The sequence below is a fragment of the Microtus oregoni genome, unplaced genomic scaffold (assembly GCF_018167655.1).
Source record: "Microtus oregoni isolate MIOR12 unplaced genomic scaffold, Mior012 000005F_ref0000423, whole genome shotgun sequence".
Classification (NCBI taxonomy): Eukaryota; Metazoa; Chordata; class Mammalia; order Rodentia; family Cricetidae; genus Microtus; species Microtus oregoni.
Genome location: NW_024543064.1, coordinates 13,188,347 through 13,214,446, shown reverse-complemented (window position 1 = coordinate 13,214,446; position 26,100 = coordinate 13,188,347). Strand labels below are relative to the sequence as shown.

General features: G+C 51.7%; 1 protein-coding gene across 1 annotated transcript in view; it reads right to left on the bottom strand.

Annotated features, from left to right (window-relative positions):
- Igsf21 (immunoglobin superfamily member 21) overlaps window positions 1-26,100 on the bottom strand; it is a 219,290-nt gene that overhangs the window by 35,827 nt on the left and 157,363 nt on the right. The window lies entirely within an intron of this gene.

Sequence of the window (26,100 nt, the reverse complement as noted above, 5' to 3'; positions counted from 1 at the left end):
CAAGAGCAGCTGCTGGGCTGGTCATGTGACACTCTTAGGATGCCCTCTGGGTGATGCAGGTTTCGAGGGTGGCTACCAGCATGAGGCCTGACCCCACTCATTCCTCGCAACCACCATTGTCTTAGTTACTGTTCTATTGCTGTGAAGAGATCCCGTGACCAAGGTAACTTCTAGAAGGAAGCATTTAATTAGGGGCTGGCGTATTGTTTCAGAGGTGAGTCCATGATCATCACGGTGCTGAAACAGTAGCTGATCTGAAGGGAGGGGGCACAGAGAGAGTCTGGGCCTGGCATAGGCTTTTGAAACCTCAGAGCCCACTGCAGTCAAATACCTCCTCCAAGACCACACCTCCTACTCCTTCCCAAACTGTTCCACCAGCAATCGTTCCCATGTAACCTGTCACAGCCACAATGCATTCCATGTGGTCCCTACATTCCATGAACAGGTAAACTGTGGCAGGAGACGATCATGACTACCCCATCCTGTATAGCTGTCATCGTGAGGCCTTGGAGTCCTGCCTCCATACTGCCATGGACACCATATGCCCAGTTCCAAGGACACCAAAAGAAGCACAATTATGTTCCTGCCTCCAAGGAATCCCCGCCATAGACAGGGACAGAGGACAACTGACCAGTGCTCCACACTCAGGCCATTGGCTCTGCCTCCGAGGTTTCCAGATCTATGGTGTGGGAGTCCCCCTATACTTCCTTCTTGCCTTTTCATTGGAAAGGCCCAAGAGCAAATAGCTCAGGCTTTGTTCCCCCATCGAAGTTGGTTTTGGGGCTGAGGAGACAGCCCGGACCTTTTTCAGAGGACCTGAGTCTGGTTCTTAGCCTCCACATTGGATGATTCATAACAGTCTGTAACTCCAGCTCCAGGGGAATCTAATTTGACATCTCTGATCCCTCATGTACATACCCACCCAAAGACACAGAAACACATAGGCAAATTAATACACACACACATACACACACACACATGGGTGTTGAGATAGATCAGTGGTTAGGAGCATTTGTTGCTCTTGCAGAGGACCAGGTTCTATTCCCAGCACCCATATGGCAGCTCATAACTGTCTGTAACTTCAGTTCCAGAGAATCTGACTCCCTCTTCTGGCCACTACAGGTACTGCACACACATGGGGTACATACATATATGTAGGCAAAATACTCATACACATACAATTAAAAAACGAATCTAAAAAAAAGCTGATCTCTTGTAATTTCTCACTGTTTCCTCATAGCACACAGACAGTTGAAGAGAATCTGTCAACCAATCAATGTGCCAGGGTTCCAATAAAACTTTATTTGTGATTATTGAGTTTTCTGCCACTCAGAATGTTCATGTCACGGAATATACTCATACTTTTCTTTTTCTCCTCCAACCATTTAAAAATCGTTAAAACATTCTCAGTTCACAAGCTGTGGCTAAACAGACTAGAGTCTGATGATTCATGTTCTAGATCTTTCTACAGGGTCAGGTCATTCCAGAATGAGTTGGTATGCCATTCTTTCTCCTGGGGTCTGGTCATAATCCAGGCACCCCTTTCTTCTATCTAGGCTGCAAAGAACCAAGTTTAAATGATGCTTCCCCGCTGTGTGGAACCCACGGAACTTTGGGGAAGCCATACCTTTGAGCACCCACTTTCTTATAAAAAAAAATGGAGATGACCCATCCCGGAACTAAGTGAAGACAGACTTGCTAGCGCAGCACACACCTGTCCAGAGGCCATGGGTGACCCTCACCCTGTGATGCCTCCAAGGGAGAGAATTCCTGCCAAGGAGTATCCAGGAACTTTGGCTAGCAGAAGTCTCAACCTGGTACTACACTAGGCAAATCCGGATCTCCTCACATCCCAACCTATACTGGCCTCTTTCTGAGCATTCTGCCTTGGTGTTGACGTTTGCATTTTCAGAGCAGGGAGAAAACCAGGGGAGACACCCACATTTGTTCATGGTCCTCCTCCACCTAACCAGCCTAGACCTCCTGCGGAGGCCCGTGGTGGGGAGGGAAGTGGAGAGACCATTATCAGCTCAAGGCTCTTCCCGGGCAACTCCTGAACTGGGAGTCCCCTTCCGAGCAATCCTTCCTCCCCCTCTGCCTGCTCCGAGCTCCTCTTTAATCTTTAGCCGAGCAGTTTAACCTCAGGTTCCAGCCTGTCTCAGCTTCTTTTGCTTATGAGTCACTTCTATGCCCCGACCCCCACATGCCACTCCCCCCACCTGGGCTCCCAGCCTCTTTGTCACTTTGAGCTGAGCCAGCTCCTCTAGTGGCCCCTCCCTCGCACAGCGCCCAGCACTCATTAGCATAAACAACATCCTCATTTCCATAGACTCCACAGAGGTTGCCATCTGGTCTCCGCACTGTCAGGAGGGACTGAAGTGTGGGGAGGGCCCTTTCCGTGGGCGCGCGGGGGAAGGGGGGATGCCGCCCCCGCCCCTTCCACTCCTCCTCTCAGAAGGAAGTGTCTTGACGGTGGGAACAGCAGGGAACCCTTCTCCCCTGGGAATGATGTCCTTTGTTAATGCAGCTAGATTGAGAACAGCAACTACTCGCTGCGCCTGGGAGCTGAGTGACAACCACCTTAAGTGACATGTTTCGGCTATGCTCACAGGTGTCTGTTATGCAGTCGACCTGCTTGAGTGACTTTCGAGGGAGACAGGTGCAGGGGTGTGTAAAGAAACGGGCTCAGGGGATGGGCTCCCAGGTGACATCACCAGATAGTAGGGGTATGGCGGAGGGGTGTAGGTGACCCCAGCACTGGGGACATGTTTGGGAGCCGCTCCGCTGATGACATGCTCAAGTAACGGTAACACAAGCCATGTGTTTGGGTGATGTGTGGTTGACACCTCACAGGTGGTGTGGGAGACAGCTCAGTGGACACGTGGTGGCACGGCGCTTTTAAAGAAAAGACAGCTTCCCATCTGGGTCTGTTCCTACAGCTCCACTCAGTGCTCCTCGCTGGGCTCCAGGGTTTCTGCCTGGCCTGGCTGGACCGTTAACCAAGAGCATTTACTGGGTACAAGCATGACAGTTCTCGTCCCACTCTCCCAGGCAGTGAGTGGACAGGTCCTGGGCGTCCACCTCTTCTCGAGTCCTGAGCTGCACTGTTTCCCCTTCTCCACTCTGTCCCGCCCCGTTCTCTCCTGCAGCCAGGCTCAGGATTTAAGTGGGGCTTCTCTGTACCTTTTAATGCCCCTTCCAGGCAGAATCCAGACCAAGTACTCCCCTCTAAACCGCTCTGAAAACTGCTTTCAGTCTTTGGAAGAAAATGGCCAGGAACTTCCCACAGAGCCTCCTCAGCTACCACAGCCCCACTACCTCCCCTCCCTCCAGTCACAGCTCCTCTGTTCTCGTTCTTTCTTCCTGCATATACCTTGTTCCTGCTTTATAAGATAACATTTTTACTTGGGATAATCTTAAATCATGGGAAAGTAGCCAAGATAAGAGTCCCCAGACACCCCACGCTACCTTTCTCCTATCTCAGCTACCATCTGAATCCAGACGCAGCCTCATCCCCAGGCTCGGCCTGGCTCTCATCTCCGATCCGCAGCTGCCAGGTCACAGCTTTGCTCCACACCTAACCGCCTCGTCTCCTTCATCAAACCCTGAGATCTTGCTTCCCCTGTTGTCCTCGGAAAGTGGATTAAGTGGCCCAGAGCCCACCCCGCCCCCAGCCACATTGATCAGAAGGCTGGGTAGAAGGTCTTCGCAGGCAGCAGGGGGCTGAGGGGATGGGGAGGAGGCCGCTCTCATTGGTGATGGCCTGAGATCAGATCGATAAACTATTAATAACCGCGGCGTTTGTGTGCAGATAGGGGCAATGCAGTTTAGCGGCTGGAGTTTACCAACACTGACGGCATCTCTGAAAGGCGAGTAATTGTGTTTGTGAAAAGCTGGGAACAGGGGGAGCACAAGTGTTGCCTTAGCTTGCTGGTCTGAGCCTCATCCTGGGGAGGATGAGGGCTGACACTGCGGCTTCTGCAGTGTGGAGTGGCGCGGGGCAGGCACCGAGGGCCACATCTGCACACAGACTTAGACCTACTGTGTGACCTGCATATAGACCTACTGTGTTACCTGCATCTAAACCTACTGTATGTCCTGGTACCTCAGTTTATTGTGTGCTTTGATATTTGGATTAGCTGTGTACCTCAGCATCCAGGCCAACTATGTGGCCTGGACTCTAGACCTACTGTCTGCCCTGATCTATGCCTACCGGTGTCTAGACCAACTATGTGCCCTAGCATTTAGACCTACTGTGTGCCTCTCAAGGCTGAGCTTTGTGGTGGTGTGGAGATATTCACCAGTTACTCTATCCATACTCCGAGAGTTTCCCTCTTTCCAGTGCCTGTTGGATCAATATGTGACCCCCCAGCTCAGTCTCAGCCGCCATCTGGACCTCTGAGGAGAGCATGTGACTTCTGTCAGGCTCAGGGTACCGCCCAGGGCTGGTGCATCATGAGTGTCCAGTGACATAGATCCTAGAGGCTGGTAGAGTTCCTGAGCCGCCTCTGCCAGGCAGGCTGCCCCGACTGCTCATCCTCTGTGTGGACAGACCCAGCTCCCTCTCCTCTGTGTCTGCCTACAACCACCATCCACCCACCTCCCTTCCCAGCCCTGGGGGTCTTTCTAAAAGCTTCTTGCCTTCCAGCTAAGTGCTCCTAAGTGTTTGGGAGGTACATGCCAGTGAAAACAGCTGTTAAAGGCCAGAGTCTCTGGTGAACCTGGCCAGCTTGTGGTGTTGGTGGAAGCTGTTTCCCCATCCCCCAAGGCCTCACTTTTCCCATCTGATGATTGGGTGTGACAGCAATGGGTGGGCTTTTAGCCCCAGAAGTGCTAGCCTGTGCAGATTCACAGGGAAGGTTCTCAATGAGCGTTTCCCCAACTCACCGACTCCTACAGCAGGGCTATGATCTTCCACTGCACAGACAAGGAAACTGAGGCACACAGGCATGATGTGGCATGATGCTAGTCACAAGGTGAGCAGGTAGATGCCCTGGTGTGAACCCAAGCCAGAGGTGGCAGATGGGGGGGCGGGCACAAGCACATGCACTCCCTGCCCCTCCTCACTCTGCCCTTGCACTTCACAGCTTCCTGAGCTGAGCTCCTCCTGAGCGATTTGGCCTCTGCTGCCCCTGTGTGTTTCTATTCTGAGCCTGCCACCTCCCCAGGTAACAAGAGCCATATGCTTCCTCCCTGCTGGAAGGAGAAGGATGGCTTTTTGTTTCCCTAAATTCTCTGTTCTAAGCTTTCAGGGAATCCGGGGTATCTCCCAAGCACTTTGTCAAGTTCCAGAAGGCTTTTAGCCTCTCTGCTCGCCTTGCCAATCTTGGCTTTGATTGGCCACAGAAGAGAGCCTCAGACTCTCATAGAATTCAGGTAGTGGACTTAGGAGCCCGACCAGGCAAAGGAAGGCCAAGTGTGTGGCCTCCTTCTGCCTTGCTGGGGAACCAGGGGAGCCAGCGATTAATCTTTACAAAGACTCAGTGAAGGAGCACACAAATGCACATAGAACTGAGCCAGACAAGTTCTAAGTGCTTGCCCTCCTGCTTTCTCCTATGCCATTAATTGATTAAAATTTTAAGACAAATTATTAAGCCACCGCCTCACACTGTTTTCAATTCTTAGTCTATAGCCAGGAACCAGACAGAGATGCATGCTTGAATGGAGACACTGGGAACTTGTTTTGCTGTCTTGTCTGCATGCACACCCCCCTCCTTCTCAGAAGAATTGAGCTGGACAGTAATGAACCTGCCTCAGGAATAAGGTCATCATTTAAAAAAAATGTGGCCTCTGGGGCTTTTGCGATGATCTAGGTGAGTTAGCATTGCTCTGCACATCTCCCAGAAGCCTCACCATTCTGCTGGGCTTTTCTATGCTCTGAATTTTTCTACATTATTATTCTTTATTATTAATTACATGCATGTGTCTGTTCACAGGGGTGCAGGTGCCCAAGGAGGCCAGAGGTGTCCGATGCCCCTAGCTGGAGCTACAGGTGACTGTGAGCCAGCTGTTTGAACTTGGGTTCTCTGGAAGAGGAGCCTGTGCTCTTCACCCCTGGGCCATCTCTCCAGTCCCCTATTTTACTAGCTGCATTTTTTGTTTCCCTGTATGTGCGCATGTGTTTGTGTGTGCTCACATGTATGTGGGTGCATATGCACACGGGTGTGCGTGTATGTAGAGACCAGAGGCCAGCCTTATCTACTGTTCCTCAGGATTCAGACAACCTGGGTCTCTCTCAGTGGGACTTAGGACCAATCAAGTGAGGCTGGGCGGCCAGCGAGTTCCAGGGATCTGCCCGTCTCTGGCCTCTCATCGCTGGGATAGCAATTGTGCACCACTGAGCCTGGCTTCTTATATGGATGCTGGGGACCAGACTCAGGTCCTCACAATTGCACAGCAAGGGTTTCACCAACCGAGCCTCCTCCCCAGCGCTTGCTGGTTTTAAGTTTTGTCCTGAGCTTTACTGAAGTGCAACGGATGAACTTCAGTGTTGGTGTATTTAAACTTGACAGACGTCACAGGTTCCCAGTGTATGGGAACTATGGCTACCATCAGCATAATGACCCCATGCACTGCTCCTGAAACTTCTTTGTGCCTTATTGCAAGCCACTTTCCCATCCTTAGAAGACGGCAGATCCATCTGTCCCTGCGAAAGCCACTGCTCAGGATCTGCTATAAGTTCTCTTCCAGTGCCTGCTGCATTATATTGGCTTTCTGCCTTAGCTTTCTGCTTCTGCAACAAAACACCTGAGACAATCACCATAAACGAAGGCGTGGTTTATTTTGGCACAGGTGTTCCAGAGATTTCAGCTCATAGGGTTTGGCTCTGATACTTTGGGGCCTATGACAGAATGCTGCAGGTATCCCAGAAGAGACAAAGGAGGAGGAAGCAGGTCCCACTCTCCCCTGTAAGATACTCAAATACCACCCACCAGGCCCCACCTCTTAAAGCTTCCACCACTGGGCTGGGAGATGTCTGTGGGTAAAAGTGCTTGCTGCCTTCGGTTCCCAGACCCACGGGAAGAGCATCTCTAATCCCAGCACTCCCCGGGTGAGATGGGAAGTGGAGACAAGAGAATCTCCCAGAAGCCTGTGGGTCCACTAGCCTGGAGTGCGCTGCCCAGCAGCAGAGGCAAGAGTGACAATCCTTGGCTGTTGTGGAAGCAGAGAGCTGACTCCTGGAAGCTGTTCTTCAGCCTGCATACGTGGGCCGAGCCACATGCACTCACACGCTCCCCTCACCTCTCTCTGTTGCTCTGTCTCTGTCTTTGTCACCCTCTGCCCCACATACATATACTAAAAATGATTCTTTTTAACTGGGCATAGCATCAAGCTGGGGGCAGAGCCTTTAACACACAACTTCCATGCTTCTATTATCTTGACATACACTCCTGGGTGGCTCTGTCCACACCAGCTCCTTCCTGGTCATGGTTGAGTCACATCCTCTTGCGTGGCTCTGGCTATGAGCGTCACCCCACCGTCGGATATCTCTATCTCTTTGCCCACTGCTCTAGGTTCTCGCCATTAGGAATGCAGCTGCAATACATCCTCAGATACCAGCTTCCATTTCTCCTGGGCCATCGTGGAAGGACAGCATGGCTGGTGTGCGGCTCCCTTTAAAAGTCACGGCCTGACTTTCCTCTAAAGGGACCAGACAAGTCCCCCTCCCCACCTCAGTGGCTTTCTGCCTTTATTTTTTATTTAAAACTTTCGTTACATTTATTTACCTATTGTATGTGCGTGAGTGTGTATGAGCATATGTGTTGCATAGCACGGGTACATGTGTGTTGAGGTCAAAAGACAACCAGAGGGAGTCAGTTTCCTTCCACCACAAAGGGTCCTAGGAGTGGGAGGACTCAGGTTTGCAGGTCTGGCAGCAAGCACCTTTACCTGCTGAGCCAACTTCCTGATTCTCTCAGGTTTGATTTTTTTTTTTTAAAGCGCATCACTTTGCACGACTGAGCGAGTGTGCATGATATGTGCTGTGTATGGGCATGTGTGGCGCTCCGGGGACAACTCTGTGCAGGCATTTCTCTTCTACCAGGGACTGGACTCAGGCAGGCACCTTTACCTGCTGAGCCAGCTCAGCGGCCCGAGTTCTGCCTTTCTCCATATGCTACTCAAGGGCCTTCTCTTAGAAGCACCCCTACCTTTTCTGGACATCCGGTCTGCTCTCACATCTAAGGAACTGTTCTCAGGGAGCTTTCCACTCAAACTTCAAGCCCAGGTGGCAGTGGGTGTGTGGCATGGGCAGAAAGGCTCCTGGACTGTGGGCAAACCCCAGTGTGCACTTACCATGCCCGAAGGCCCAGGTTTCTGGGGTACCAGCCAGACAAAACAAAACTTAGGAGAGTGGTAGGGAGATGTGGGTTTCTCTATGAGACTCAAGTGGGTTCCTCTGCCCTGCTTTGCTCCCTTCTTTGCACAGGTAGGGTACGTTCAGGGACAGGCTTCTTCCCTCCCTCCATCTTGAGCCTCTCTTTCATGCAGGACCTATCTTTTCTGTTCTTCCTTCCCACCAACCTCCCCCCACCCATCCAGGCTGTCCCACCAGTACCCTGCTGCCATGGTGATCTCCTGAGCACGGGGATGCAATCCATCCCTTCCCACACGTGCAGCCTCCTCCAGGCTTCCTTCCACACAGAAGGATCAAGCCCAGGCTAGCTGCAAGCTCAGATCTGGCTCGGGCCCAAAAAGGAGGATGGAAGGAACAGATGGAGGGAAGAAAATGGCTTGTGGCCTCACATCCCTTGCCAAAAACCCAGCAATCGAATGAGGAGACTCTTCAGGACCAAAGTTGTATAATGCACTCTATTTAAAAGGCATTTTGTAATTCAAACGTCTTCATTTATACACACGGCACCTCGTTGCGGGCTAGGAGTGAAGATTCAGGTAGCAATGGGTCCTCTGAGGCCGAGCTTTAATGAAGAGATGAGAGCGCCTTTTCATTTGGACAGCATTGTTTGCATGGAAACAGAGCCTCTTAGGGGATGGGAAGAGTTCTTTCTTGCAAGTAGGTTAAACACACCCCCTGCAATCTTATGAGCCCAGAGCCTGCCAGGGCTCTGCCATCCCTCATCCCTGCTGGAAAGAGACCAAGTGTGAGGTCATGAAGTTTTTACAGCTCTTGAAATCACCAGACTGCTTCCATTGGCTGCTCTGCCCTTACCCCAGCCCCCATGTCTCCCTCAAACACCTGCTCTCTCTTTCAGTTCAGGGTCATGCCCTCTGATGCTGATGCCCGCTCTGCCCTGGCGGAGCGACTTGGTGAGGCAGAGCTAATAAAAAAAATGGCTGTAAAGTCTCTGGCAGCTGTTGGGTATTTGCTAATAAGAACTGCCCACTCCTTATAAGAAGAAAGGGGTGGAGTGAGGTCCTTGCCCTGCTTCTCATGTTTGTACCTGTGCAATTGGAAGAGTTGGGTGGGGAGCTGGGAGTGAGTGGTTCAAGGAAGGACCAGTGGTCCAGATGTGCAACTGCTCAGCCAGCCCCTGTCCTCTGCTGTCCTCCCAGCCTCTTACCTTCCTCTCAGAGGCAACCTCACTGTTCCTCCCAATGCCCCCGACCTGGGAGGAGACAGACTGGCTACTGGTGGGAGCATTAGACCCAAGGGAGATGATATCTGGGGACAGCAGGAAAAGATGATCACAGCTCGGCTGGGAATGGAACGCCTCAGTGGAAGACCTCAGGAGGATGCCGAATGCATGGCTTAACCTTAGGCAAGCGCGGGAAAACCCCCTCCCTTGGAGTTCTGCCAGCTGAAGGTGGGGTGCCGGCTTTGCACAGGCCCTCAGCGGGAAGCAGAGGCTGCAGCTGGCCAGGAAACACACTCGGAGTCTCCTTGGCTCTCCCTGCGATCTAGGCTTATCCATCTGTTGACGTTTGCCCACAAAAGAGTCCAGGTGGTTCTTACCCATGGGCTTCTCCATCCCCCAAACTGGAACCTAGAGCTTAGACTGCGTGGATCCTAACAGGTACCAAGGGACAGGATTAGATGGCAGATGTCACAGCCCTGCAGGGGTCGCCTCAATCGCAGAGGCTGTCACAAAGCTAATCACATATACACTACAGCCTCCATTCTGCTCTCTGAACCTTTTCTGTTCCTATGCATCTCTGCAAGCTTCAGCACCTCTTGGCTTTCATGGCTCCTGGAGGTGGTTTTGCACTCCAGCCTAGCCCAGAAGAAACAGACTCCAGACCCAGGCCAAGGGCAGCCTGTCTTGTCTGACTTGACTAAAGCCACCTGCGGTCACCCTCCACCACGGTGTGGGTATATATCCCTGAGCTACTTGGCAACAAAGAGGGAGGTCTAATTCTCAGAAGACAGGACAGAACAGTCTAGAATTAGAAATGAGCCCCTCCCCAATACGCAACACACCTCTGTGATGCACCTTGATTTTTCTCCTTCAGAAAGCCCTTTGCAAAGAGGTCCACGGGAGAAGGGTGGATTCATGAGGGAGACATAGGGCAGAAGACAGACGGATGAAGAGGCTGTCCCAGGAATTGGGAAGATGCTTCAGTAGGTAAAGTGCTTGCCTTGCAAGAGCCTAAATTTTACCCCAGAACTCATGTGGAAAAAAAAAAAGCCTTGATCAGATGGGGAACATTTGTAATCCCAGCACTAGGGAGTTAGAGACAGGAGGATTACCCGGGGTTTGATGGCCAGTCTATGCTAATGGATGAACTCTGGGCCAATGAGAGAACCTCTCAAAACACAAGGTGAATGGCACTAAGGACCAACACTGAAAAAACAACACACATGGACGTGCACACAAAGCCTGTCCCTTGAGCAAAGGCACCTGTCATATAGGCATGGCCTATAGATAGTTTTGTCTCCTCCCTACCAGACCACCTAGTATATGCTCATCCAACCAGGGTGACCCTCTAGTCCTGGGGGTCCCAGCCTTGCCCAGTTTCATCAGAAAGTCCTCAGGTCCAGCTTCCAGAATAACTAGTCACCTAATGCTTGACAGGCAGAAACACTAAAGAGAGGGGCGTGGCTAGCCCGAGGCCAGACACTGGCCAGCAGTGGACAGAGAGCGGCCAGGACCAGCCACAGGGCCCAGCAGATGAGCACTCCCTGGAGGTGCCTGCGGAATGGTGACAGGATGTTGATGTCTGATGATGGCATCAGGAAGCCCTCCTACATGGGTAGACATATAGTGGCACCCAGGGCCCCGTGGCAGTGGTTGCTATGAGTGGAGGCCTCCACAAGACAGGTGAACCTGTGTTCTCACACAAGCTGATGAATTGGGTCCACTTTGTCCCACAGCCGCTTCAAACAGGAAAAAACATCGCTTAGAGCTGTTGCTTTGGCGATGGCAGCCCCCTCTCTCTAGCTATTCCTGTGCAGAAGTGAAGGGAAGGCTCTCCTCCCAGCCACTGGAGGCTTCCTGAAACAAAGTAGCAAGGAAGAAACAAAGACGTTCGGCAACTATGAAGCTAGACTCGGTGGCACACACTGATAGTCTCAGCTGCTCAGGAGGCAGAGGCAGAAGGTTCTCGGAACCCCGGAACCTGAAGCCTATGCCCTAAAATGAGACCCCCATCTAAAAAGACAACCAACAAATAGATGGGGCTGGGAAATGGTTCATTTGGTAAAGTAAAAGGATTTGAATTTGTCCCCTGGAACCCACATAAACATATCTGGGGTCAGTGGGGGGCGGTGCATTTGCAGTCCAGGGGCTGGAGAGATGGAGACAGATCCCTGGCACTGGCTGGCCAGCTAGATTAACTTGACCACTGGAACCCAGGTTAATGAGAGGCCCTGTCAGTCCTGGCCAATATTGAGGACGGACGCCTGAGTCTGAGCTCTGGTATCATACCATAGACACTCCACCCGAAGGTACCTCTACACACCCCTGAATACAAACACACACCAACAAATAGGGAACTAGAAAACAACTCGCTGGTTCTTGGGGACATCAAGAAAGGTGGCTGTCCAATGACCCAAGGAGGGTCAGGTGCTGTATGCCCTTTTCATGGGGGACAGGAGACACGGGAGGTCCTGAAGGCAGTACTGATTTTTTTCCAAGACAGGGTTTCTCTGTGTAGTTTTGGTTGTCCTGGAACCCACCAGGCTGGTCTCAAACTCACAGAGATCCGCCTGTCTCTGCCTCCCTAGTGCTGGGATTAAAGAAGTGCGCCACCACCGCCTGGCTCTCAGTAACTAGTTTTTAAGGAAACTGGGGGGCTTGACAGGAGCCAGTCCTTCACAGATGATGCCTTTTGTTAGCGAGTGGGCCTTGGGGACAGGGGATGACGTGGGTGGATGCTTCCTGCCGCATGAGTTTAGTTAATATGACCTCAGGCAGTGGACAAAGACTATTGCTCTCTGTGCTGTTGGGTCTGATTTTTGGGCACACAGGAACAATGGAGCAAAATCTGCTGCGGCAATGGCCACACCCAGGTCAGACCAGACCTACATCCATCCATGGCATTAATGAATACTTGGATTATGCCCCAATGTGAGTCCAGACTGGGCACAGGAAAGGGCTAGACTCAGGTGTTTGTAGTAGGCTATCCTGGGGAGGCCTGAGCTGCTCCTGCTGGGTACTCAAAGCTTTATGACTGACTAGGATCAATTGGGCAGGGGCGGTCCTGGGCAAGTGTTCAGGTTTCAGACAAGTCTGCCTCCCTGGGGGCCTTGGTATCATTCCGTCACCGCCTCCTCTTTTCTCTCCTTTCCTGGCAGAGGCCGTGCAAGCGCCTTTCCCGGAGCCTTTAAAACCTACCAGTGCAATTTTCACCCTTTAGACCTGAGAAGGGTTTCTAGCTGCTCTGTGGGTACCGGCCCTGAAGGCATCTATCTAACCGCATACAGGCTGGCTGGGCAGGGAGCAGGTGATGATGGGGAGGGACAACAGGGCAGCGGCATCTGGAGAGAATGACCACCAGGATGTCCCTTCCTTGCCCTCTTTGGAGACCTTTGGAGGCCCTTCAGCTGCCACAGATGGAGTAGACTAGCAGAACTGTCCTGGAGCATTGAGCCCTTTCACTAAGAGTTTGAGGGTCTAATGGCGGCTCTCTGACCCTTACTCTGCTATATGAGGAGAAGTACCCAGAGGGGGCTCCCTGACAGTCTCTGTCAAAAAGGACTGTCCAAAGTGCACAGCAGGAAGCTGGGTGGAACTGTGCACTCTGACCCTTAGCTTTTGCCTCTTAAATGGAAGTGAGCCCTCTGTCCTGAACCCTGAATATTAAGTTCCAGGGTGGGGTAAGCCTGGAGGATACCTCCTTCACACCTGAGGGGTACTCTAGGGATATGGGCCATGATTTGCCTGTGGGCAGCCTGGCCAGCACCTGCCTCATCTCGGAAAGTCCCATTTTATTTTGCCTAAGCAAAACCATAGAGAGCCACCCTGGGGATTCCAAGTACAGGAGGGATCCTGGGAGGAGACAGACTGGACCCACTTACAGGCCTCATTGCTCTGGTCTGTTCTCTATCTTGACCCTTCCTGCTTTGTGTAGCTGATACTCCCAGCTTGTACCTAAACCCTCTCCTTCCTCATCCACTCTCCTGCAGACCCCACCCTGACTCTCTGTTCACTGCCTCTCCTCCTGCCTCTTCCGTTCAGACCCACCCCACCTCGCTCCCTGCCTCCTCCTCTCCAGGTCTCTCTTCCTGGCCTCTTGCTGCTACCATGGAAACCATTTCCTCCTCCAGGTCCTGATGGATTCATTTAGCCCCTCACGGTCAGGCTGCTCATGTCTGCTGGCTCCAGGCAGCAGGTGGCGGTGGATAGGAGTACGGTGGGGGCAAGGGATCAGAAAGGCCCTGCCCTTTATTCTTCACCCCATTGCAACTGGGTCTGGCTGGAAGTGTGGGGCACAGGCTCCACAGAAGACACTGGGTAGAGACACAGACTAAACTAGGCAGCTGGGCAAAGAGAAATCAAACAGAGGGTGCTGGGCATCGAGGGAGCCAGAAAAGCCAATGGTGTGTGACCTACTAACCACTCCTTCCTGTCCCTTGTGGCTATTCTGTTTCTTTGAAGGCTCTGTCTTTGTCCCCAAATAAGATAGTAAGAATAGGTAAAAGGAAGGTAAAACCTGTTGACTGGAGTTGGTGGTCAGCAGAAGAGAGGAAGTGTGGGGAGATCCTTAACCTCCCTTCTTCCTGTCTATACTGGTTATCATTTTGACTTTGCTCCGTGAATACGACCGCACACCTATGTGTGCGAGGCCAGAATGAGGTCACCCGTCCTCAGCGCTCTAGAGGAGACAGAGTGCATTGTGTCACTGAGCCCTTGCTTCATAACAGAATCTCTGTGAGGACTTTGAAAGCTGAACTCTCCACACCCTCCCCCACAACCTCCAGCTCAGCCACAGGACAAATCATAGACTTTGGAGTTACTCTGGAAGTTTCTGTGAGTGGGAAACTCCCAGGTTACTGATGAGTGTCCTGGGGGCAGGTTATCTAGTGTCTGTGCCTTTCTCCCTGTGACAGCCCCAGGAGGAAACTGAGGCACGGGAGTCCTTCTTCCTAAGGAACCTAAGTCCCTCTTCTTAATCCCCAACGTGATGATGAAAACCAGCAGGCCTGCGGGGGTACTGTTAGAGTAGATTCTTGCCTTCCTAACAGAGGCCCAGAGAGTTTCTCTCATTCAGACCAGAGAGAGTTGCAAGGCAGCAGAAGGAGCACAGACCATGGGGTCATGAGGCAGAGGACTGGGCTTCTATGGGAGTCTCCTGGCAGCCACAGGAGTCTGGGGCCTGGTGCACAGCCTGGCTCTGCCTATGGTCACTGTAGGGACCACACCTTACTTTCGTTCCTGAAAGCCAACTCTAACAAGACACCGTCACACAAACTCCTCTGATATGGGACAAAAGCACCCACAGGGCATCTACTCAACACAGGTGGACAAGGAATCTGAAGACAGGCTCAAAGGGAAGGGGCCTGACTCCTGGCCCAGCAGCAGGACACCCGTGCGGCACACTTCAGAGCAGCCTTCTCAGGAGGGCAAGGTAAACCTGGCCGGGCCCTGCTACATGGCTGTTGATCATCTCAGCTACCTGCAGAGACACAGGTTCTCACGACACAACCTCAAAGCCTGAGCAAACCCAACGGGCAGCCATGGCATCTTCGCAACCAGTACCCGCCCACCCCCAGCCAAATCACAATGAGAGCACTGGTTGAACAGATTGGGGATAGTGGCGCTGAGAGACACTGTCAGAGGTCACTCGGCTAGCAGCTGGGGCAGGAGCCTGGGTCTGGGAAACTCAGAAGTTCACAGCACCAAAGTTGGGGGTGGGGCTTTGTGGTAGACCGTGGGGGAGACAGGGTCTGTGAGGGACCAATTACTCAGATCAGTAAAGCAAACCTTCGCTCTGCCTGCCAGCCCAGCTGCAGCTGGTCCTGGAGCCCCGCAGGAGGCCTTTCCCAATGAGGTCAGCTGATGGGTGACCCCAGGCCGAACCCAATTCCTGCTGCTTCATCAAAGCCAAGCTAAAAACAGCCTGGCTTTGGCAGTGGAAAATTGAAACTCCCAGTTCCCTCTTAAGACTCTTAAACAGGTCATCCCACCAAAAACCCAATCCTTCAATCTGCGTTCTGTTAAAAAGTAGGGCAGGCCAATTACATTTCACAGTCCTGAGCTACGCGCTGCCAAAGGCAGAGAAGGGCAGGCCGGGGTGCCCAGGGCCACAGCAGATGGGAGACAGGGGGGCCTTGCTAACCTCTCCCATCAGCCTCTTTGTCAAAACAAAATTAAAATGCCTGGACTCTAGCCGGCACCGAGATCCCATCCGCGGTAATAGGTATTTATCTTAGCGTGCTTGGCACTGGGCTCCCTGCCATGGGGAGCAGGAAGCTGAAAGGTTGCTGGCTTCTTGGTCTGTCTCTGACAATGAGCAGGGCACTCGGTGCTGGAGGAGGGAGGGCATCCCGGCATTCATTTATTATTCCATCAGCATGCTTCTACTGATCACCTACTATGTGCCAGCCTGCCTTAGGGTTTGGAAATACAGCCGCAAATAAGGAAAATTAAAAAAAAAAAAAAGAGCCCACTGTCCGTCAGATAAGGTGACTCACATCGATAATCCCAGTGCTGGCAAGGAAGAGGCAGGAGGATTTCCCCAAGTTTGAGGACAGCCTGGTTTGAAGAGGAAATTCCAAGCTACTTAGGGCGAGACAGTGAGAGCCTGTCTCAAAAGCTAAACCCAATCCAATCCAGCCAAGCACTGTCCGCTGGAGCCCACGATTTAGGCGCACATGGCAGATACATGCAAAGTCAGCTTTAAACATGTAAACCAGGGGCTGGGGGAGATGACTCAGTCAGTTAAGCGTTTGCCTTGTGAGCGGGAGGGCCTGAGTTCAATCCCCAGGACCCACGTAAGAATCCCGAGTGTGGTGGCCTGTGCTCGTAATCCCATTGCCAGGGAGCTAAGAGATGAGGCAAGAGACGAGGTTCGCTAATCATCCAATCTGATCCAACTGCCGATTTCAAGTAAATGAGAGATTGTCTCAAAACAAGGCCAACGGCTCCCGAACAGCACCTGAGGTTGTCCTCGGCCTCCACGCACACATACATGTAAACAGCTTGTCAAATAGCATGATCATATTACATCCTATAGAAAATAAGGACTGGGCATGGGCAGGGTGTTCTGGGAGTAGAGGGGAAGCCTCAGTGGATGGACCGTAGAAGAGACTCCTGATTTGAGGGGTGCTCCTGTGACATCTGGAGGCACGCGTGGATGGAAGCGGCGGTCTCTATGTTTATATTAATAGTCTCTATGTTTATATTAAACCCCACACGCTTTGCTAACCACTCTTTGGGGCCTCCTGTCCTTGTGAGTTCTTTGGAACAACTTTCTGAGATGAACAACGCTGTGTAAATTCCCGGGACTGGCAGGCGCTGAGAGGCCAGGGCAGAGCCTGCTCTCTGGCTCGTGAGTGCCCAGCCTGGGTGAGGTAGCCGCATGATTCAGCATCTCGCCTCTTCACGGCTACATGGGCAGAGCATTCCTAATAGGAAACTCTGGGATCTGAGAGGTTCGGAAGTCTGGAGCTTTCTGAGCCCCCGCGGAACACCCCTGTAGAAAATTCGACACCGTGGAAGCCTTGCTCCGTGAACAAAATTGTTCAAAAAGGAAACTACAGCAGATAGCTGCCTTGGCGCTGTGTATGTCAGGAGCCCGGGAAACATGGATTACATGCTTAGATTTGAGGCCCATCCCCAAGATATCTCATTAATACATACAAAAATATTCCAGAATCCGAGAATTTTCCAAACCCACAGCAATCGTGGTCCCAAGGGTTTCTGAGGGTGATTCAGCCCACAGTTACTATGGATACATGCTGGCTGAAATGAAGACTACATTTCCCAGGCTTCCTTGTAACAGGGGACCATATGAGTGAGGAGAGAAGTTAGGTACAACTTCCAGAACACTCCACCCCCACAGAGACCGTCGGCTTAGACTCTGTAGGCTTAGATTCCATCCTGATAGGGTGGGGTAATGGGGACTGGTAGAACCCTTAGAACTGGCAAAGAGAGAAGAGAGGGGGTGTATCCTCAGAAGGGAGACTGGGACCTTGTTCCTCCTCTTCCTGCTCTATTTTCACTTCCTAACTTTGGTGACCTGAGTAGCTTGCTTCGCCACACACACCCCATGCCCCACCATAGGCACAAGGGGCAGAGGCAGGTTACCACGGACTGACAGCCCAAGAAAGCCCCGCCTCCTCTGAAGTTATCCTTTGGTAGATTTGGTAGGAGAGAAAGCTGACTGACACATTGGAGTACACATACAATGGCTGGAGCTAGAGCAGCCTTCGTGAACTTTGAGGAGACTTTGAAAATAAGATACCAAGAGGGAAGTGACTTGTACCCCTGACACACTGGAGCCCTGAGATACACAGGAGAGAGAAGAAACTGGTTTGGGTTAAACTTTCTTTTCTTTTCTTTCTCCCTCCCTCCTTCCTCCCTTCATCCTTCCCTTCCTCCCTCCCCCCTCCCTCCTTCCTTCCGTCTCTTCCTTCTGATCTGTGTAACCTCGAACCAAATCTACAATTCAGTGCTATGGATGGTGCGGATCAAGGAGGCCACTGTTTGATTTAAAGCCTCTATTTCCAGTGTTTGGGGACTATAATTTGGAAATAACCACTAAAGAAAGCCGTGTCTTTAACCTCCTAACAGAGATCCGACACATACAGATTTTCACATGAAATCGCTCGATTTTCCAGAGTTTGTTATTGATTCAATTAAACAGAAATAATCAATGTGAATCACGCAGAACTTGACAACCGACCTTCCAGTTCCAAGCTGGTGAGGGAGGACTCACAGGAGACTCTGAAAGGGCAAGAGAGGAAGAACCAGAGTGGTTGGGTGCTAAAGTGGGCACCCCTCCACAGAACTAGGAGCAGCCACCTGTGCTCCCACTGTGTGTCCCCTGGGCTCACCCACCTGTGTTCCTACTGTGTGTCTCCTGGGCTCACCCACCTGTGCTCCCACTGTGTTCCTCCCTAGGCTCACCCACTTGTGCTCCTACTGTGTGTCCCTTGGGCTCACCCACCTGTGTTCCTACTGTGCGTCTCCTGGGCTCACCCACCTGTGCTCCCACTGTGTGTCCCCTGGGCTCACCCACCTGTGTTCCTACTGTGTGTCCCCTGAGCTCACCCACCTGTGTTCCTACTGTGCGTCTCACTGGGCTCAGCCACCTATGCTCCTACTGTGTGTCCCCTGGGCTCAGCCACCTGTGCTCCTACTGTGTGACCCCTGGGCTCAGCCACCTGTGCTCCTACTGTGTGTCCCCTGAGCTCACCCACCTGTGCTCCTACTGTGCGTCTCACTGGGCTCAGCCACCTATGCTCCTACTGTGTGTCCCCTGAGCTCACCCACCTGTGCTCCTACTGTGCGTCTCACTGGGCTCAGCCACCTATGCTCCTACTGTGCGTCTCACTGGGCACACATTGTTAGAGGGAGTCACTTGGAGTCTACCCAAAGCTAAGATAGAAACAGCTTTGCTTAACCAAACACACTCTCACACATGCATGTACAAACATATACACGTTTGCACACACATGTACACACACACACACGACTACCTCGTCAGCAGAGACAAGGCTTTCAGAAGTGAGCAGCGGCCAGAACTGACACGCCACTCAGACAAAGCCCCTGCCATCTGTTGTCTGTTGAGAGCCAGGATGGGAGAAGGGCTCTGTGGCAGTGTTGGGAAGCTAAGAACCGGGAAGGGAGGGGAGCCTGGGAGCTGTCACCTCTCATTGTAGCGACTCTGCCATTTACAGCCTGGCTGGCCCTACAAAAATGCCAGCACCTGGGTGTGGTGCAGCCCACCGTCCTGCTAGGTGTAGAATCTATTTAACACTATCACTACCAGCTTCAGGCGGGTGAAGCTAGTGGCCCTTGGAATTGAACAGACTGGGTGAAAGTTGAGGCCCCACCACTAGGGGGTGCCATACCATTGCTGAGCCCCCACCCCTAGGAGGCGCTGCGACCATGGGCAGTTAATTCAACCTAATTTGTAACGTTCTGCTGCCAGCTGTGCAGGAGTGAGAGGGTGGTGTGAGAAAGACTAGAAGTTTCTTTTCCTTGTCATAGACCCTAGAGTCGCCCAAGTGAAGAGCCTGGAGGAGATGGTGGATAACACTGGCCCCAGATTACTCAAGACTGTATGGGTTCTGAGGGCTTGATTTGTGGGACCAGCCCTCACCCTGACCCTGAAGAACAGGTACTAGATGCAAGGGAGACCCCAGGGAGTGGTGGGAAGAGATGTCAATCAGTCCTGAACAGGGGGTGGAACCACTTGGCATTTGCCCCACACCTAGCGCTGGCATCAGTACATGATATGGTGCCACACTCTCTGAGTAGGTTGAGAGGGAGCTCAGGGAGAGTCAGTAGCTGGGGAAACTGAGGTACAAGTTGCACATTCTATAGAACACCCCAAGAATGATGCCTCCCCCCGCCAACGTGAGGCAAATGAAATTGGACTCTTCCCGGCAACCCTGAGAGGGGTTGTGGATAGGAAGCAGGGGCAGTGTTGACATCAGGCACCTGACTGTAGGGCGAGGTATGGGGGCTCATATGTGATGGGGACAGCTGCCCCCCACTGGTGCTGGGAGATTGAAAAGGCCGAGACACGAAAGTCACCCTCCGAGGTTCTGAGCAAGGGCAGAGCAGCTGCAGCTTCTGGCAAGCTTAGGGAGATTGCCCTGTCAAAAGGAGACATTCCTTCCCCAGTCTTTAGCTCTGTAGCTCATGCGCTTTGGTCATGGCACTGGCCAGGCCCATGCCAGGAAGGAGAGGCCAGGGGATAGCTCTGCTTTGACAGGGCCAAGATCCCCAGAGCCTGGCCCTGCTGGCTGGCATCTTGCCTGGCAGAACCCAGACCCAGTGACTGGCATGGCTGACAACCCCAATTGGCCTCTGTCACGCCTCAGGTTTGGGGTTGGCTTTGGGTCCTGGTTTCCCATCAAAGGCTCTGCCTTCCAGAAAGGAAGCAGGAAAGGAGCCGGAACCCAGAGTTAGAGCATGTCTGCACTCTGCTTCAAATCTCACAAACAGGGAATAACTTTGCTATGCCAGTCATGAAAAGAGGTTTCTGCTCAGGTTCTTAGCATATCTCCAGTGTAGCCATCCACCATCTATCCATCCGTCCATCCGTCCATCCACCCATCCACCATCCATGACCCACCCAGCCACTATCCACCATCCACCCAGCCACTAACCACCATTCATCTGTCTGTCCACTATCTACCATCCATCCACCTACTATCTACCATCTATCCACCCACTAACCACCATCTGTCCACCTATTTACTATCTACCATCCATCCATCCATCATCCCATCTGTTCATCTATCTACCCATCCATCCACTAATCATCATCCATCCATCCATCTGCTATCCACCATCTGTCTACTAACCACTATGCATACACTATTCTCCATCCATCCATCCATCCATCCATCCATCCACCCACTACATACCATTCATCCATCCATCTCTCCATCCACCCACTACATACCATCCATCCATCCATCAATCCATCCATTCATCAAATACCATCTATCTGTCCAATATTCATCCATTCACTACCCACCATTCATTCACTTACCATCCACTATCCATTCATCTATCCAACTATCCCTCTACTATCCATCTCTTCATTAATCCATGCACTAATCCTTCTAATTGTCCTTCTGCCTACCCACTCATCATCTACTATTCATCTATCCGCTTACCATATATTTGCTGTCTACCACTCATCTATCATCTATCTATCTTATCCATCCTCCCATCTTCCTCTAGCTATCTGTTCATCAACCCATGCATCAACCAACCACCCATCCATTCATCATCTACTTAGCATCTACCCTTCTGTCCAAAGACTCACTCACCACCCATCCACCCTCTATCTACTTGTATCTACTCATCTGTCCATACAACACCTATCATCCATCCATCCATCCATCCATCAACTTACCATCTACCCTTCTGTCCATTCACTTATTGTCCTTACAGTCACCATCCAGTCAGCCAGCCAGCCACAAGCTACTGTCTCTACATCTATCTACCTACCTATCTACCCAACTATGCCCCCATCTTTTTGTCTGTCCATCCATCCAGCTTCTTCCCTTCGTGTAATAGTCCCCCCATTTGGTTTATGTATGTCACTCTACGGTGCCTAGGGTAATGACGGGGACAATGGTGACAGGAAAGTCATGCTCCCAGTGCCAATAGAGTTTGCTTTCTAGTGCTGCAGGCAGGGATGGAAGGAGCCACCTAAGCACACGTCAGATCAACAGTGTGATGGGCATGGAAGGCTTGGCCAGAGGAAGCTCTACCTAGCAGGACAGTCAGGCAAAGCTTAGAAAGGAAAGGCCCTGGGGACAGAGATCCCAAGGTCTCCACAGGGTCACCGATGACAGCCTGGTAGAAGGTGGGAGAAAAGGGTAAATGCTGTCCTTGACTGGGATCCCCCACCATGCTCACCCAACTTCACTGCAGCCAGCGATCCCTGGACACCCTCCTCGGTCTACACCTCTGCCGTGTGTTCCTCTTTATCTAGCCTCATCCCAGTCACTCACACCAACTACGACCTCGGGCTAGTGCACTCAGCCCTTTTCCCTCCCTCACCTCCTCCAGCCAAGTAAAGACGACCACTGTGGACTCCTGGGATCTAACAGTCATCTCTGTCATACACCCGCCCCTGAGCACAGACATAGCCTGCTTGTCCAGCCCTATGTCCTCCTCTCAAGGCTATGAACACCTCCTCTAATCGCAAAGACTGGAAGACTGGATCTCCTAGCAGCCAGGGTCCCCAGTTGTTTGCCAAGATGTACCTATCAGTCATCTACATCGACATACAAGAGGCAAGGCATGCCAACTGTAGAGCCTACAGCCTACCCAGGCCCCAACTTTACTGTGCCACACTCTACATGGCCCTATGAAAGTTGCTTGATCCCTCTGATCTACTCTTCTCTCTTCCAAAGCAGGGCTCATCATAGATGGAACCTATGTCAGAACCCTAAATGAATGTCCATAGACATCAGAGCACAGGTCCCACAAAGTTCCACCCAAAATTTGTGTCCTGTTTATCTGCGCGGATGGCCTACAGAATTCTCAGACAGAGCAACCTGGCCAGGCAGGGACAGCTGCTCTGGGCTAGGGACCAGGTCCCACACTACAGAGCTTCTTTGCTTTAGCATGGATGGGCTTCCCTCCCAAGGAAGCAAATGCATGAGAATGGGCTCCTGAGGTGCCTTTCAGTTGTACTGTAGTTAAAATAAGTCGACCGAATGTTTATAGAGTGAGTTATGCCTTATTAGAGGCATGGTGAGCTGGGGAAAGTTGGCCAAGGCGAAATTTGAGAAATTGGCCCCGGCCGTGAAAGCAATTACCGTGATACTTTAGCGTGTGGTCCTGGCCAGTGATATTTTCATTTGTCTAATTTATTAGTTTATTAGCTTTGTGGTGAATGGGGAAAGTTACGCCACAACATGGGCCTAATTTGATCAAAGCCAAATTTTCACATCATCCCTAGATGGTCATTACGGGGGCGGGGGGGAAGAGACCCCTGCTTAGGAATCTCATCCAAGTTTTTCAGTAAGATTCAGGGCAGAGTTCCAGGGCTCTGAGTTACCAGCTCAGAGCATCGCGGCTGAGAGTGAGGGTTTGCTATCCACGCCGGCTCCTTGCCTTTTTGGCGTGTGTCTCTAGGCAGGTTCTCAGGACCTTGGTTTTCCCCTCTATGAAATGGAAGATAGGGTAATCTCTACCCATGTGGTGAATGGGAGCCCTGGATATCTGGATTTGTCCACAGCTGTCTCCCTGAGCCCAGCACCATGCCAGACCCATGGCCAGCTCGGGTCACTATTCCCCCGAACGGCTTGAGGCTCATACACCGCTCACCTGGAAGTCAGTCCTAAATTAGCTTATTTCTTCATGCGCCTTGGGCCAGCCCTGGGGACAGCCTGTCTCATTTCTGCCTGTAAGCCCTCTGCAAATAGGTACCGCCACTGCCATCTCCACTTTGGAGATGGGGAAACTGAGATCCTGAGAGATAGTGACTTGCTCAGGGCTCTACAGGAGTTAGCGGCAGATTTGGGGCTCAGAGCCTGGGGCTCCCGAAAGAGTGCCATGTTATCTATTGTGATAAACATTCATTACATATCGGTTTAATTACACAGCTGTCCCATAGGTACTGGGAGGGAGCTGTGTGAAGGGTATTGGGATAAATCCTGTCATTGTGAGCCCCGTCTCTCTTATTTGTCCTCTTCTCCACTCCCCTCACTTTTCTCCACCAGGCGAAGTCTCACACTGGCCCCCTACAACATCTTCAGGGAAGACTCAACCCCACAGATGCATGGCAAATAGACCCAGGCTGGCTAGGTGGAACACATAGGTGGGTTATTGGGCTCCTGCCCCTGAGACACCATGGGGCTTCTGTGCCACACCAGACTCCATCAGAGGAACTAGGGTTGCAAAGGGAAGAGGGGAACACCCCCAGACCCAGTGAGGTCACTTTCCACGGAGGAGACAAATGTGGAACTGAGAGCTGGTGCTAGGATGATGCCCACAGCTATGCAGGGACGGAATAAATAGTGTCCCTTTTAGAGATGCGCGTGTCTAAATATGTCACCTCCTATTGCAAGAAGACTTTGCAGATATGATCCAGCTGGATTGCCCAGGTGACTGATGGGATCACAGAGGTCCTTGCTATGGAGAGGCAGGGGAGCAGAGTTCAGTGGGTTCAGGGAGAGCCAAGAGGCAACAAATTGGGAGTCACAGGTCATAGGCTCCAGCCTAGGAACGGACACGGCAGGTGTTTGATTTCTCAGTCATGTGGTACTAAGTCTACTCTGCTCATTTTTCTTTTCTTCCTGAGAGGGTTTCACATAGCTCAGGCTGACCTCAAATTTGATATATAGCCAAGGATGACCTTGAACCCCAAAGCCTCTAATGTCCACTTCCCACATGCTGGATTACAGGCATGCACCACTATGCCCAGTTTATATAGTGCTAGGTGTGGAGTGCAGAATTTCATGCATGCCAGGTGAGCATCCTACTAACTGAACCACAAGTCCAACCTCAAAGATGCTTCATTCCAAGCGCGCATCAGTATGGGATGGCAGGCGTGGCCAGAGTCTGGCACAGTGGACACCTACTGAGTGCCCAGCTCCAGCCTCATCAGCTTGTCATCCATCAGCCTCCTTCAGACAGCCCTCCAGGGCCCCCAGCGGCTGCTGCCTCATATTAGCTTCACCCTGCTCACTGCAAACACGGCATGGACAGCCCCAGGCAACCTTCCAGAAGATAAGGGTGGATCAGAGAGAGGAGAATGAAACAATCCGTTTCCAGAGAACGAGCCATTGAGGAAGCTCCTGCCGCACCAGATCAGTGAGTAAAGGGTTATGGGGAAACCAGGGGCAGTGCAGAGATGATTTTACACACACACATACACATGCATGTACACCCCCCGCTACAGAGGCACACACAGAGAAGCATATACGCAGAGGTATATACATCCACACACAGACACACACACAGGCACACACACACAGGCACACACATATATACACACACATACACAGGCAAACACACACAGGCACAGGCACACACACGCACATACACACAGGCATATACACAGAGGTGTACACATACACACACAGGCACACAACACAGGCACACACACACAGGCACAGACACACACACACAGGCACACACATATATACACACACATACACAGGCATACACACACAGGCACAGACACACACACACAGGCACACACATATATACACACACATACACAGGCATACGTACACAGGCACAGGCACACACATGCACATACACACAGGCATACACACAGAGGTATACACATACACACACAGGCACACAACACAGGCACACACACACAGGCACAGACACACACACACAGGCACACACATATATACACACACATACACAGGCAAACACACACAGGCACAGGCACACACACGCACATACACACAGGCATATACACAGAGGTATACACATACACACACAGGCACACAACACAGGCACACACACACAGGCATATATACACAGGCGTACACACACACACAGGAACACACATATACACACACAGAAGTATATACATACACACACAGGCACACACATATACACACACATACACAGGCATACACACACAGGCACAGGCACACACATGCACATACACATACAGGCACACACACACAGGTGGCATATACATACAAGCACACACAGACGTACACACATTCATACATAGGCATACACATACAGAGGCACACATACATACACACACAGGCACACACACACACCCCGTGTATGTTTGAGCCTGAGGTCGATGTTGGGTGTTCTCATCTTAGTCTTTGAGAAAGGGTCTCTCTCTGAACTTAGAGTTCTCTGCTTAGGTTGGATGGGATGGCTAGAAAGCCTCAGGGATCTGCCTGCCTCTTCTTCCTTCCCAGTACAGGGATAATGGATGTGCACTGCCGTGTTCAGCTTTTTATGTGGGTTCTGGGATCAAATTCAGGTCCTTAAATGTGTACCACAAGCAATTTACCAATCAAGCCATTGCCCTAGCCCAGGATGCTGCTTTAAGACAAGGAGGCCAGGGAAGGTC